This window comes from Mus caroli, unplaced genomic scaffold (genome assembly GCF_978045245.1).
Source record: "Mus caroli unplaced genomic scaffold, Mus_caroli_1 scaffold_13, whole genome shotgun sequence".
In the NCBI taxonomy this organism is placed as follows: domain Eukaryota; kingdom Metazoa; phylum Chordata; class Mammalia; order Rodentia; family Muridae; genus Mus; species Mus caroli.
The window spans coordinates 5175622-5189472 of record NW_028227268.1 but is presented as its reverse complement, the minus strand read 5'-3'; positions in this window follow the sequence as shown (position 1 = coordinate 5189472).

The window sequence follows — 13851 nt, the reverse complement described above, 5'->3', positions numbered from 1 at the left end:
CCGTCCTGTGTCTGGACCTGTTGGATATTCCATAGAACAGGAGCCTTCCCTTTAAAGGTGACATTTATCTGTCCACAGTACAGTGAGTCCAGCTCAGAGAAACATCTTGTTTTCCATGACTTTGGGGTTGTTTTTTGGGGTTTTGTTTGTTTGTTTGTTTGGGTTTGTGTATTCTCTCTCTCTCTCTCTCTCTCTCTCTCTCTCTCTCTCTCTCTTCTTTCCCTTCCCCTTTACAACCCCCCACCACTCCCCTTCAGAGTAGCCTAAACCAGGCTGGCCTTGAACTCACAGAGATCTGCCTTCCCTCTTGAGTGCTGGAATTAAAGGCATAGCCATCACACCCAGACCTGTGACTCTGAAACATGCCATGAATCTAGAAATCGTATAGTTGGTTGGATGATGCGGGGGCGGGTGAGATTTATTCTTATTATTGATTAGGGTGTATGCTTGTGTCAGTGTCAGAAGGAAGAGGCATCAGATCCCCTGGAGCTAGAGTGGCTGTGAGCCACCCAGTGTGGGTGCTAAGAACTGACCACACTCACATCTGGAAGAGCAGTGCATACCCTTAACCCATGAGCCTCCTCTCTAGCTCCGTGCTTCAGGTCTTGAGATAGGCTATTGTATAGCCTAGGCTCTCCTCCATCTCACTATGTAGTATAGGCTGGCCTCACACTCCTGCTCCTCCTGTCCACCTTCTGAATGCTGGGATTACAGGCACGCACCACCATGCCTGGCATTTTTGAGTATTTGATGGTAGGGTAGGAACCCACAAAGCCCTGCTATCAGCCGCAGTCCTTATAGAGGTCCCCTGTGTGGAACATTGGCGTCCTCCCTGGTTGTAAGGTTGTTGTTTTGTAAGGCAGGGTTTCAGGTAGGCAAAACTAGCTTCAGATTTGTTATGGAGTTGAATTTGACCTTGAACCCTGGTCCACCTGCTTCTGTTTCCAAAATGCTGGATTACAGGCTTGCACAGCCATGCCAGGCTGAGGTCTGGCTGGCTTTCTTGAAGCTGAGATAACCCCAGCAGCTGGTTGCCCTTGTTGTTGCCCTTAGTTCTTTGAGTATCTTTTTCTACCCAGGTATCCTTGTTTTCTAATGCTCTCGGTATAAGCAGTTACTCTCAGGCAGAAGTTCCCAGTGGTCCTGACCCCTAACCCTTTCACAGGGGTTACCTAAGACCATCAGAAAACACAAATATTTGTGTTATGATTCATAACAGTAGTAAAACCACAGCTGTGAGATAGCAACAATTTAAGGTTGGGGCTCACCACAACGTGAGAAACAGTGTTAAAGGATTGCAGCATTCGGAAGGTTGAGAGCCATTGTCCCAATCTCACTGGTTAAGACAGTACACATCTGTACTCAGAGATTCCCAGGGTAAGAAGTCCTGGCCCAGCCAGCTGTCTTCTTGGCCCATCCCTCAGGGCGGCAATCCACACGCAGGCTGGCTCTATGAGAAGGACCCAGTGTTCAGCTGGCTCAAACTCTTGTGGCAGGAATCAGCTGAGGACCATCTGTCCATTGTCACAAGGGGCTGTCGTCAGGACAACTCACATCAGGGCAGCTGTGTTCACCAACCAAGCAAAGCCACAGACAGAGCAAAGGCAGGACGGAAGTCCTGGTCCTTCCTAACTCTTGAAAATGACACCTTTCCCTTCTTCAGGCATGCAGGTCACTGCATCCGAGACACACACACCCCACAAGCACCAGGGTTGATGGTTGACTGCCAGGCCAAAGCATCCGTATGAAGAGGATCCCATCATGCGTTTCCTGAGCTTGAGTGTGCTTTCCCAGGCCCTGTTCTTGCTAAGGATGGGCTGCAGAGCTGTGTGGCAGAAGGTGGCAGAGCTGTTCCTAACAGCAGATGTCTTCATATGAGGAAGTCACATCTTCTCACCGTTTAGAGGATTCCTGGTGGTTACTGTCAACAGGGAGAGGACGTGTGTTGAAGTTGGGAGCCCAGCTTCTTCTGGTCTGCTTCCTCGATGCTGTGCCTCCTTTCTCATTTTAAGCTCTGGATGAATTCAGAGCCCACATAGGGAGTTCGAGGCCATGTAAAGCAATACCTTGAGACCCTGTTTCAAAACAGCAACAACAAAAGCACAAAAAACAAACACAAAATGTGACTTATGCACGAAGCAAAATAGTGTCCATCCTTTAAAAGAGAGCCCATTGTGAGACTTGTTACAACACGGGTAAACCTAGAGGATGCTTTGTTAAGTGAAATAAGCCTCCCTGTCACTCCTGTAGGCATGCTGGTCACAGCTTTCAGCACACACACACCTCAAGCACCTGGGTTGTTGATGGACTGTCAGGCCAAAGGGTCCGTATGGATGGCTCCACTTACATGAGGTACCTACCAGCCAAAGCTCGTAGAGACAATAGAATGGTGGGCAGGAGGAGATGGGGGATACGCAGCACAGTGCACACTCTCAATACTGCTAGCTGGACATACCCCTCAAAGTTGTTAAGATGGTAAGTTTATGAGGACTCACCAAAGTAATGTCTTGAGCTGCGCATGGTGGCTCAGAGTTTTAATCCCAGCACTTTCGAGGCAGAGGCAGGGGGATCTCTGAGATCAAGGAGGTGGAGGCACTCCTTGCTACCGCATTCCCCCCACACACACCCTGTCCCTACCTGCATGTATGCATGCACAAACACACACAGCCTTGTTTTAATATGCCTTTAAACAGCTCAATGGCTGTTTAAACTTCCAAACCTCCAAGTGGCTAACACTCTCCTCTCCAATATTCCTGAGTTATTACTAAATCCTGTATTCCATCTTGGCTGCCCCAGACCCAGACCTGTAGCCCTCTCGGGCAGAGTTCCCTGGCACCTACATGACGGCTATGTTCTCTGTCTGGCACCTCTCAGATGTGGCATCTCCTCTCTTCCTGGCATGGTGCCTCTCTCCCTCCCTGTTCCTTCCTCAATCCCTTGTCCAGGAATCCTAAAGTCCCGCCTCTGTCTCCCTGCCCAGCCATTGGCCACCAGCAACCTTAATTACCAATCAAAACCAACTGGGGAGCCGGGCGTGGTGGCGCACGCATTTAATCCCAGCACTCAGGAGGCAGAGGCAGGTGGATTTCTGAGTTCGAGGCCAGCCTGGTCTACAAAGTGAGTTCCAGGACAGCCAGAGCTACACAGAGAAACCCTGTCTTGAAAAAACAAAACAAAACAAAACAAAAAAACCATCTGGGGGCAGGGTCCCTCAGCATCTTATGTGTGGACATGCGGGCAGGCAATTTTGATGCTCAAATTAACATCATAAAGCAGCATTGGAATCAATTCACAGCAAAGGCTTGGCCTATGTAGTGAGTTTCAGGACAGCTGAAGCTATGTGTAGTGAGACACTGTCTAAAAGGTCATGAAAAGTGCCAAGGGCTTTGAGGTAGGGCTGGAACACAGCTTAGTAGCAGCACATTTGGCGAGCGTGCATGAGATCCTGGATTCTATTCCCAATGCTGGGGTACAGCTTGTGAGGGTACAGTGGGCAGCAATGGGGGTCAAATCCCCGCTATCTGTTTGGGGGGCTCAAATGGGGTGGGGTCTGAAAAATTCCAAAGCCTGTTAAGGCAACAGAGTTTGTTGCGGCCTGCCCGCAGTCCACAACACAAACGGTTCAACTGAGAATGGCAGTTCGAACTGAAAAGAGAGGAATCTAGACGGGGCAGAAGAATGAATGGAGCCAAGACAACAAACATTCTGATCAAGGCTCAATTTTACTATTTTCAGACACTCAGTTATAAAGGAAGGGGGAGGGAACCCAACTTCCCGCCAAGTAACTCAGGGTCCAGTAGCAGGACGAACACGTGTGTGCCTCCAGGCAGCAAAGGCAGGTTCCAGCAGTAGGCGTGGCAGGACGAATGAGCAGGAAGCTCCACCCTTGAGCAAGCAAGTTCCAGGCTGGGGGAAGGGAGGCCACATCTCCTCCCATTAGTTAACAAAGCAAACAAACAAACAAAAAAGGGGGTGGCCTGAGGCAGAAAAATTATTTATGTTCAATAGTTCTGCCTGAGTTCTTAGGGCTAAAGAAAAAACCTGTTTCTGTGGGATTCCCTAACTTTTCTAATGGTAAACTGTATTTGGCTAAGACTGTCTTTATTATCCTAGTAATAGGCTCTGACTTTATAATGCTAATTAGTGCTGAATAGGTAACTACCTGTTTCCATTTTAAGTAGGGCGTTGGAACCCTGGCTGAGTTTAACTAAACAAATTTAGAATAACACTGAGCTGATAATCCTCCGCAATTTTGGGTGACAGGCAGGGGAAACAGTGAGAAGGGGTAAGACCAGCTCTTTAGTACAAGGCCAGTTGGCTTTTTTATTTGGGTGGGAGGCAGTGAAGGGCTTGCCCCTACGACAGTAAGGTCTCCAACCTCTCTCCCCCCTATTAATTAAGTTTAAATAGGCAATGCTTAACAGAGGTGATCAAATTATTCTTTTCATCCATAGATGAGTGGGCCTTTAACCTTGACTTGGGTGGACATTGACCTGATTCCTCCCGTGAGCATTATAACAACTCACATCTGTGGCTCTTGGTATCTTTTGGGGAGGGGAGGCAGAGCCTTAAGTATTTTTGGTTTTTAGCTGGAATCAGATACCAACCTCTTTCAAATCAGGTGTGTCGCACAGGGAACTCAGAAACGGTCAAGCTGGACCTTCCCTCCGCAGTAATCTCCTGCGCCAAGCGGTACCCATACTGTATTCATATGATTATGAATCAGTAGCGCAATTCTGAGTTATGCGCAGTCTCTATATGAGACTTGTCAACCTCAGATTTAGCAAGGCCTAGACAAAAATTGTGTCAGTATTAACATCACTAATTTTGGTTAAAATAGGAGCTGAAAGTCTTTCCTCTTCATCTCTGTTATTCCCAATAGCCTGAGGAACTAAGGACACCTTGCAGTAACAGCAAGGGTGAAAAGCCAGAGGCCAGCTAAGGGACTAAGCCCATCTCTATCAAAATAAGAACTAATCTCTGTAAATATATATGAAATTTCTACTTCCCTAGCTCTCCTGGTAAATCTAAATCTTATCTTAGACTGAAAACCACATGCTGGGATGTCCTTGGAAGGGAGATTAGCAGTACCACCTGTTTGCTCTTAGGGGCAGAGAACTGGAGAATGTAGATTGACCTGCTTGAGAAAAGGAAGAATTCTAAACAATGAGAGTGTAGCAATGTAAATTTTCTGTTTGGAGAAGTCAAGGTACTTTATTTAGATGCAAATTGTAAAACTAAAGCTAAGATCCGGCCTCCTGTAGGGGATTTGGCTCAGAGGAAAACAGTTTTTCTGAGAGCTTCCACTCCCAGTTGAATTCTAAGCACAAGAGGAATTTTAGTCTTTAGAATGATACTTACGAGAAGAGACAGAATCTGTGTTTACCTGACGAATTAATCTCTCTGGTAGCCACCGTGCTTCATCTTCTTCTCGTTAAAAAACACAAACCGAGCCTCTTCCCCAGATTAGAACTGGATCTGGACCCTTCCATTTATTAGTCAGGGCGTCCTTCCATTTTACCAATGCATAAGAATTAGAAGTAACTGGGTGCCAGTTGCGTTCCGCTGCAGACTGACCTTTAATGTCAGTTTGCAAAAAGTTTAGGACAAATAAGGTGAAGGCAAGATGAGCCTTTGGTGACCTTGGGGGAAATGCTCTGAATTAACTTTGCTAGGTAATTTAGAATATAGGAATCTCTAATAATTGAACTGAATATTAGACCAGTCTAAGATTGAGTTAGAATGGCTGGTCACACTGAAAAAGAGTGAAAAATCATTATGACTCTATTAAATGACTAATTTTACTAAGTCTGAATATACAGTCTCTGATGTACTATTGCCATAAAGTTAAAAGGCTAGAAGCTAGTCTAAACTGGAAAAATGACAAGCAAGGATTTAAGGTAAACTTCCCTTGAGAAGCATTAGTTAATAAAATACTTTCCACTTAGGAAACAATATATACTGAAAGATTAAAACTTTTGGCTTCTTGTAAAGAAGCAGAAACAATAAACATTTTTCTTACATAATGTAAAGCTATATTAGCCATACGTAGAGGCAAAATTTTCTAGTGATTACCAGTTTACTAGAAGCAAAAATCTTTGAATTTAAGTATTATTTTAAACATCTGAATAGATTTGTAACACTGTTAAAAAGAATTTTTCTTGAACACAGGGAAAAACTTTTTTAGGCATTGTTTGCAAAACAAAAGAAAGGGCCACAAGCCGCTCTGGGGCTGCCCAGAGCCCTTTATTGACTCAAAGGTAAAATACTTTTTAATCTGAGCATTAATCTTAAATTTGCAATCAAACTGCAAGCTGCAGTCAATGGAACAATGGCAGTTTTAACCATAATTTTTAAGTTTTTGTGCAAGGTTAGGATAATATCTACAACTTTGGGAAAGCAAAACCTATGTTTAAAACAATTTATCACTGTTAAAATCAATATTAGAAGCATTACTATCATATTACGAAGTTTGGATATCAATTAATACCTATGAATACCTATTAAAGCAAGCTTTAACGCTTTAATAAAGAGGCATTGCTTTATATCTTATCTTAAATTTTACTATTTAGGATAGGAACCACATTAATCATTATCTAAACTAGAAATATCTTAAGAGACTCAGCCTCTGAAGCTTAATCTCAAACTCTAACTCGCTTAGCCGTGTGTCCCTATGAGTAGCACCTCCCGAAGTGGTGACTATAGGTGAAGCGGGAGATTCGCAAGAGGACCAATTCTCATTAAGGTAATGGGCAATTCCTCTATCTGAGTGATTTTTGTTAAAATTCAGTCCATCATCAGAGTTTCCACATTTATCAATTTTTGAGTTAAGAAGATCTTTTTCTGAGGAGGCCTTCTCTGATAGGCACTCCTCCTGAGATACCACAAGCTCCGCCTGAGGGCAATTTAGCCCTGGAAAAGTTGCATCTTTTATAGCATCATTTACAAGCGCCCAGAGACCTAGAGTAAAATTATCTGTCTGAGCGATATTCAAGGCCTCACCAACTTTCTCCCAGGTTCCACAATCTATCGTTTCTTCTTCTTTGAACCATGGACAACAGCTATCTATCTTATCTAAAAAATTTCTTACTAATTGTACTTCAAGCCTTACTCCTCTGGCCTGAAGCAACTCCTGAAAACTAAAAACAACCGCCTGATCCATGACTTTAAACCCTTCCTTCTTCCACCTAAGCAGCTTTCTAAAAAGCTGCGGCACACCGCCTGTCTCCGTATCTAGTTCCGATTAACGAACTACTGACCCCAAGCAGAAACAGTGTTGGGTCAGCACTGATTCAAACTTGATTCGTATCCTACCGCATCCTCAGCAACACTTTACAAAACTGAAATTTTAGGCTAGCGCTAGCATGTGTACCTGTCCATTGCTCCGATGCTCCTCCTATACGAAGATCCTTTCCTTTCTTGTGGAGCTCCACACAGCAGTCGTTTCTCTTAGCATCCCTCTGCCATTCTTCAGGTCCCAGTTCTGGCGCCAACTGTTGCGGCCTGCCCGCAGTCCACAACACGAACGGTTCAACTGAGAATGGCAGTTCGAACTGAAAAGAGAGGAATCTAGACGGGGCGGAAGAATGAATGAAGCCAAGACAACAAACATTCTGATCAAGGCTCAATTTTACTATTTTCAGACACTCAGTTATAAAGGAAGGGAGAGGGAACCCAACTTCCCGCCAAGTAACTCAGGGTCCAGTAGCAGGACGAACACGTGTGTGCCTCCAGGCAGCAAAGGCAGGTTCCAGCAGTAGGCGTGGCAGGACGAATGAGCAGGAAGCTCCACCCTTGAGCAAGCAAGTTCCAGGCTGGGGGAAGGGAGGCCACAAAAGTTCAAGACTAATTTTAGCAATTCTGTGAGATTCTGCCTCAAAAAGTAAAACGGGGCATTTGGGAGGCAGAGGCAGCTGGATTTCTGAGCTCAAGGCTAGCCTGATCTACATCGCGAGTTCCAAAGGCTATACTGTGAGACCCTGTCTCAAAACAACAATAACAAAACTATTAGCTGTGCATAGCTACATATGCCTGAAGTACCTGTACTCAGTAAGCTGAGACAAAAGGATTGATTCAGGCCTGGTGAGATTATATAAGTGTGTGTGTGTGTGTGTGTGTGTGTGTGTGTGTGTGTGTTAGAAACACAGGAGGCTGGCAACAGGACTCAGGCATGTAAAGGCACTGGCTACCAAGCTTGATTACCTGAGTTTAGTCCCTGGAAGTCACATGGTGGAGGGAGAGACCCGACCCCTGAAAGTTGCCCTCTGACCTCTGCGTGCCTCCTCATTCCACACAGGGTACCACCAGCAGACTAGGTTAAAGAAATCACCAGAACCCGGTTTGGAAAGCCAGAGAACCTACCGGATTTAGTTACAGAGCAGGGGTGAGGGCCAGCTCAAAGGGGGCTGCTCCACCCAAACGTCTCCCCTTGCAGACAGATGGAGCCCCCTTCGGTAACCCTTCCATGCATACACCGAAGCTGCTCCCAAATCCGTGAGACCCCGTGCGATCAGAGAGGAGGTGCGTGTAGCTGTCTAGAAGGAACGGGGAACAAGCCAGGGTCCAGCCACCTTTCTTACCCTCTCCTATGTGAGAGTGTCAACATTCAATAAATCCAGCTTTTGGATATCACAGCTGCTGGGACCAAGGATAGCACTCTATAGCAAGGACCATCCCTGACAAGGGACATCTGAAGGGAAGATGCATGTCACTGTGTGAATGCATGTGGTCATGCTCATGGCTAAGGCTAATATTCCAGTGTCAAGTATCCATGGCCGTTGCAGGGACCAGGACCCAGAGTCTAGAGGTGCTATGAGTGGGTCCATCTTTTGGGTCTCCACTTCAGGGCCACACAGGGGGTCACACTTCCACGGCTACCTCCGTTGTGCGCCTGCAGGGAATGGACACCGGGCCAGACCTTCTATGGAAGGGGTTCCCTGGCTTCTGATGACACACAAAGCCTTGGCCTGCCTCCTGGCCACCTGCCAGACTCCCAGAAGGAAGGCAGGTGTGTGTTTCACATAAACTTATTGTTAGCGCTCCCAGACCAGGCACCGGGAGCTGCTCTCAGCTGCTGGGGCTGGCAGTTTTACGGCTTCATTGAACATGACTGATTAACCAATGAGAATCTTTGTCACCGTGTGGAGTTGGAATGTTGCAGGTACAGAACCTAATTATCTTGAGTCACCTTTAGCCCTCTTAACAACCTTTTTTTTTTTTTTTTACCCTCCTCTGAATGTCAGTCAATGTCGTTGTGACCATGACCATCAAGTAAATCCTGTGGCATGTACGGAAACCTGTACTAACCAGAGCTTAGTAGCTCCTGAGGCCTGGAAGGGAGATTTCTTGGATTTGTATTAACCCACACACCTCATGTGTCCACTGGTGTATTTAAAAAAGGCCTCAGCCTTTAATGATGGGGATCCCCTTTAATCCCAGCGCTCAGGAGGCAGAGGTTCAAGGCCAGCCTGGTCTACAGAGTGAGTTCCAGAATAGTCAGGGCTACACAGAGAGACCTGTCTCCAAAACAAAATAAAACAAGAAATATTGAAACATCTCTCTTAGCAACAGTGTTTCGGCTCTCTGACTCTGACTCTTTTTTCTCTCAGACCCTTTTCTCCCTCTCTCCCCTTCCTCCTCCCCTCCACATGCTCCTGTCCCGCCTCTTCCTCCCTCCTCCCTCTTTCTCTGTCCTCTGTCCCTCTCTTTCTCTGCCTCTACTCCCTTCTCAACTCCCCTTCCCATGTCCCCAAATAAACTCTGTTCCATACAAATAAATAAAGAGAGAGAGAGAGAGAAAGAAAGAAAGTATTTTGGGGCTGGCAGGATAGCTCAGAGGTTAAGAGCACTGACTGCTCTTCCAGAGGTCCTGAGTTCAAATCTCAGCAACCACATGGTGGCTCACAACCATCTGTAATTGAATCCGATGCCCTCATCTGGTGTGTATGAAGACAGCAACAGTGTATCCACATACATAAAATAATTTTTTTTCTTAGCCCTGTCTGTCCTGGAACTCACTTTGTAGACCAGGCTGGCCTTGAACTCAGAAATCTGCCTGCCTCTGCCTCCTGAGTGCTGGGATTAAAGGCGTGCGCCACCACGCCTGGCTCAGTTTATTTTTTAAAGTTATAGTTTGTGCATGTGCATGTATGCATGTGTGATCAAGTAGTTTGTGTATGTGCCTGTATGCATGTGTGATCTGGAGGCCGCATCAGATCCTCTGTGACTGGAGTGTGAGCTCACCTTAGGAGCTGGGCACTGAACCCAAGTACTTGGGAAGATCAGCAAATGCTCTTAAGCACTGAGCCATCCATCTCTCCAGCTTCCCGCCCCCTAGATCTTACTGTTTTAACAGTAGGAAGTGTGTGCTAAGCTGGAGTCCTGGCTGCCGGCCCTCCTGGCTTTCTCTTCAGATCCGCTGCAGGTGGTGCAAAGAGGCACAAACCTCTCTGTGCAGGGCGTGCTGGTGTCTGCCTGGCTTCCTCCATTTTCCTGAGCTGGAAGGTCTGATGCTCCGGTCAGAACTGGTTCTGCCCAGTTCTGTGTGAACTGAGCCAGGGAATTTCAAGCACTGATTGCAAGCTAGAAGGCTCATCTGCGCCTCTCCCTTAGTTTCTAGTTTGTCTCTATTCAAAGGTCCCTTTTTCCTCCTGAAATCCTGAAATTTCCTCCTGAAAATCAGCTCCCCCTCAACCTTCAGTCATTTTTGTTTACATTCTCAGCCTGGTTGCCTTTTCTTTTTTATTGGATTAGTTCTCCGGGTTCTGCATTTGAACGAGCTCGGCTGGGACAGTTGTTACACCAGCTGAAAGCCAAGTCTCCCTCCGTGACTCATTTTAGATGGAGTGGGAGCACGGGAGCATATGGAGTTAAGACAGGCCACCCCCAGTGTGTGTGTGTGTGTGTGTGTGTGTGTGTGTGTGGTGTATAAGTGTGTGATGTGTGTGTGTGAGATGTGTGTGGTGTGTGTGTGTGATGTGTGGTGTGTATATGTGTGTGTGAGATGTGTGTGATATGTGTGTGTGTGATGTGTAATGTGTGTGTATGTGTGATGTGTGTGTGTGTGGTGTGTGATGTGTATAGCTATATGTGTGTGTGATGTGTGTGTTTTCTCTTGATTTCTCATTTCTGTGACCAAATAACTCAAAAGCAACTCAAGGGAACAAAGGTTCATTTTGGCTCACTGTTTAGGGGACAGCCCATGGTCTGGTGGTTGGGAGGCACTCCCAGCTGTGCCCGTGCCTGCTCACAGTCGGTGGATCGGGATCAGGAGGCAGTGCAAACCTTTCACCCACTCTGGTTTTCTCCCCTTCCCCTTCCATCTTGTCTAGCCCCCTGCCGTTGGACTACCCTGCCCATACTCAGTTTGTCTTCCCAGGAAGCATTTTCACTGACACCCACAGTAGTGTCTCACTAAGTAAACACAGGCCTGGGGCATTTACTAATCAGTCAGGTTGACAAATTAACTGTCAAACTTGGGGTGTCGGGAGACGTTCACAGGGTCTCTGTTCACATTATGGGGATCCATACTGTGCGTGCACACTGTCAGCACTGGGCCTGCTCTTGTGCAGTGTTGGTACTAGGTCTGTACCAGGCTCCGTGTGCGCTTGAGCGCGTGTGTGCAGGCTTAAGAGCGTGCTTGTGGGTGGAGTTTGTTTGAGGTCAGAGTACATTTAGCCCGAAGGACATCCTTTGGCTCTGGCTAACCTACTTAGCGGGCATTTGGCTCTTTCTATTATCTTGTAAGATTAAGTGTTTTGTGTTTGTGGGCAGTTTAGTTTCTTTCATTAGTGAGTTGGTTGGCTAATTGTTCTTGTTTTGTCTTTTCTAAGTGTGTGTGCGCGTGCACACGCACGAGAGAGAGAGAGAGAGAGAGAGAGAGAGAGAGAGAGAGAGAGAGCACACATGTGTACCCGTGTGTTTGTGTGTGTAGAGGTCAAAGGTTAATCCTGGGTGTCATATAAATGCCATCCGTCTTGTTTTTTTTTTTTTTTTAAATTTTTAAGATTTATTTATTATATGTAAGTATACTGTAGCTGTCTTCAGACACTCCAGAAGAGGGCGACAGATCTCGTTACGGATGGTTGTGAGCCACCATGTGGTTGCTGGGATTTGAACTCTGAACCTTCGGAAGAGCAGTCGGGTGCTCTTACCCACTGAGCCATCTCACCAGCCCCTTTAAAATTTCATTGTTCTTTGTTTTTTTGTTTTTTGTTTTTTTTTTGTTTTTTTGGTTTTTTTTCGAGACAGGGTTTCTCTGTATAGCTCTGGCTGTCCTGGAACTCACTTTGTAGACCAGGCTGGCCTCGAACTCAGAAATCCGCCTGCCTCTGCCTCCCGAGTGCTGGGATTAAAGGCGTGCGCCACCACGCCTGGCTCCATCTTGTTTTTAATAAACCCCTTTTCTGTCTCTGGACCACATTTTTTGGACACATTCACATACATACAAATGGATACATACAAATAAAACATTTATTTTATGTCTTATTTATTTTGGAAAAAAAACTTTTTGAAATTCGATTTGTTTGTTTGTGGTTTTGAAGACAGGCCTTCTCTCTGTAGCCTTGGCTGTCTGGAACTCACTCTGTAGACCAGGCTGACCTTAAATTTACAGAGATCCTACCTGCCTCTGCCTCCCAAGTACTGGGATTAAAGGTGTGTAGCACCACCACCTAGGTTGAAATTTTATTTTATTTTATCTTATTTTTTTTTAAGATTTACTTATTTATTAGATGTAAGTACACTGTAACTGTCTTCAGATACTCCAGAAGAGGGCATCAGATTTCGTTACGGATGGTTGTGAGCCACCATGTGGTTCCTGGGATTTGAACTTGGGACCTCCGGAAGAGCAGTTGGCATTCTTAACCACTGAGCCATCTCGCCAGCCCCGAAAATTTTATTTTTATTAAATGCATTTAGTTTATGTGTATGAGTCTGTAGGTACACCAAGTGTGTTCATTGTCCATATAGATCAGAAGAGGGCATTGGATCCCCTGGAACTGGAGTTAGAGATAGCTGTGAGCCACCATGCGGGTTCTGAGAACTGAACCCCAGTCCTCTGCAAGCAACAAGTATTCTTATCTGCTGAGCCATCGCTCCCGCCCTCTCTATTCATTTTTTTTAAATAGGGTCTTACTCTGTGCCTCTATCTAGCCTGCAACTTGCTCTGTAGACCAAGCTGGCCTTGAACTCTCCTGTGTGCTTAGATTAAATTTACCTTCCTATATTCTGAGTTCGGTCTCAGTGTCTTCTTGGGTTCGCGGCTGTCCCGAGACTTGAGTGAGGGTCTCCCTTCGGGGGTCTTTCAACACCACCACATTTGTTTATTTTGTTTTTGAGACAGGGTCTCAGGTAACCCAGGCTGGCCTTGAATTCTTTTTGTACTCTTGGAGGACACTGAGCTTCTGATTCTCCTGCCTCTACTTCCCAAGCGCTGAAACTATAGGCTTGTTCTTCTATGCCTGGTTTTGCACAGTGCTGGGGATAAACCCTCTGCCTACACAACCCCAGCCCAGTGCCCCCCCCAGCCCCCCCACGTCCCGCCCCCCACGTCCTGCCCCAGGCTTAGCCCTCCTAGTATCTTTATGAAAGGGAGAAAGTGGGTCAGAATCGGAGAAAAATTGACATCAGTTGCAAAGATCAGAGAAGGGTAGAAAAGACAAAGCCGTGCCTGAGAACTGAAGGAGGGAAACTTCTGGCTTTGAAGATGAACGAATGAATGCACGAAGCCTCTAGAAGTCAAGAAAGCAGAGCTTCTCGATCCTCAGGATAGCAGAGGCCGACCCTTTATGTCTGAACCATACAAATGTAAGAAGGTATATAATTTTTTTAGATAAGATAATTTGCTCAATA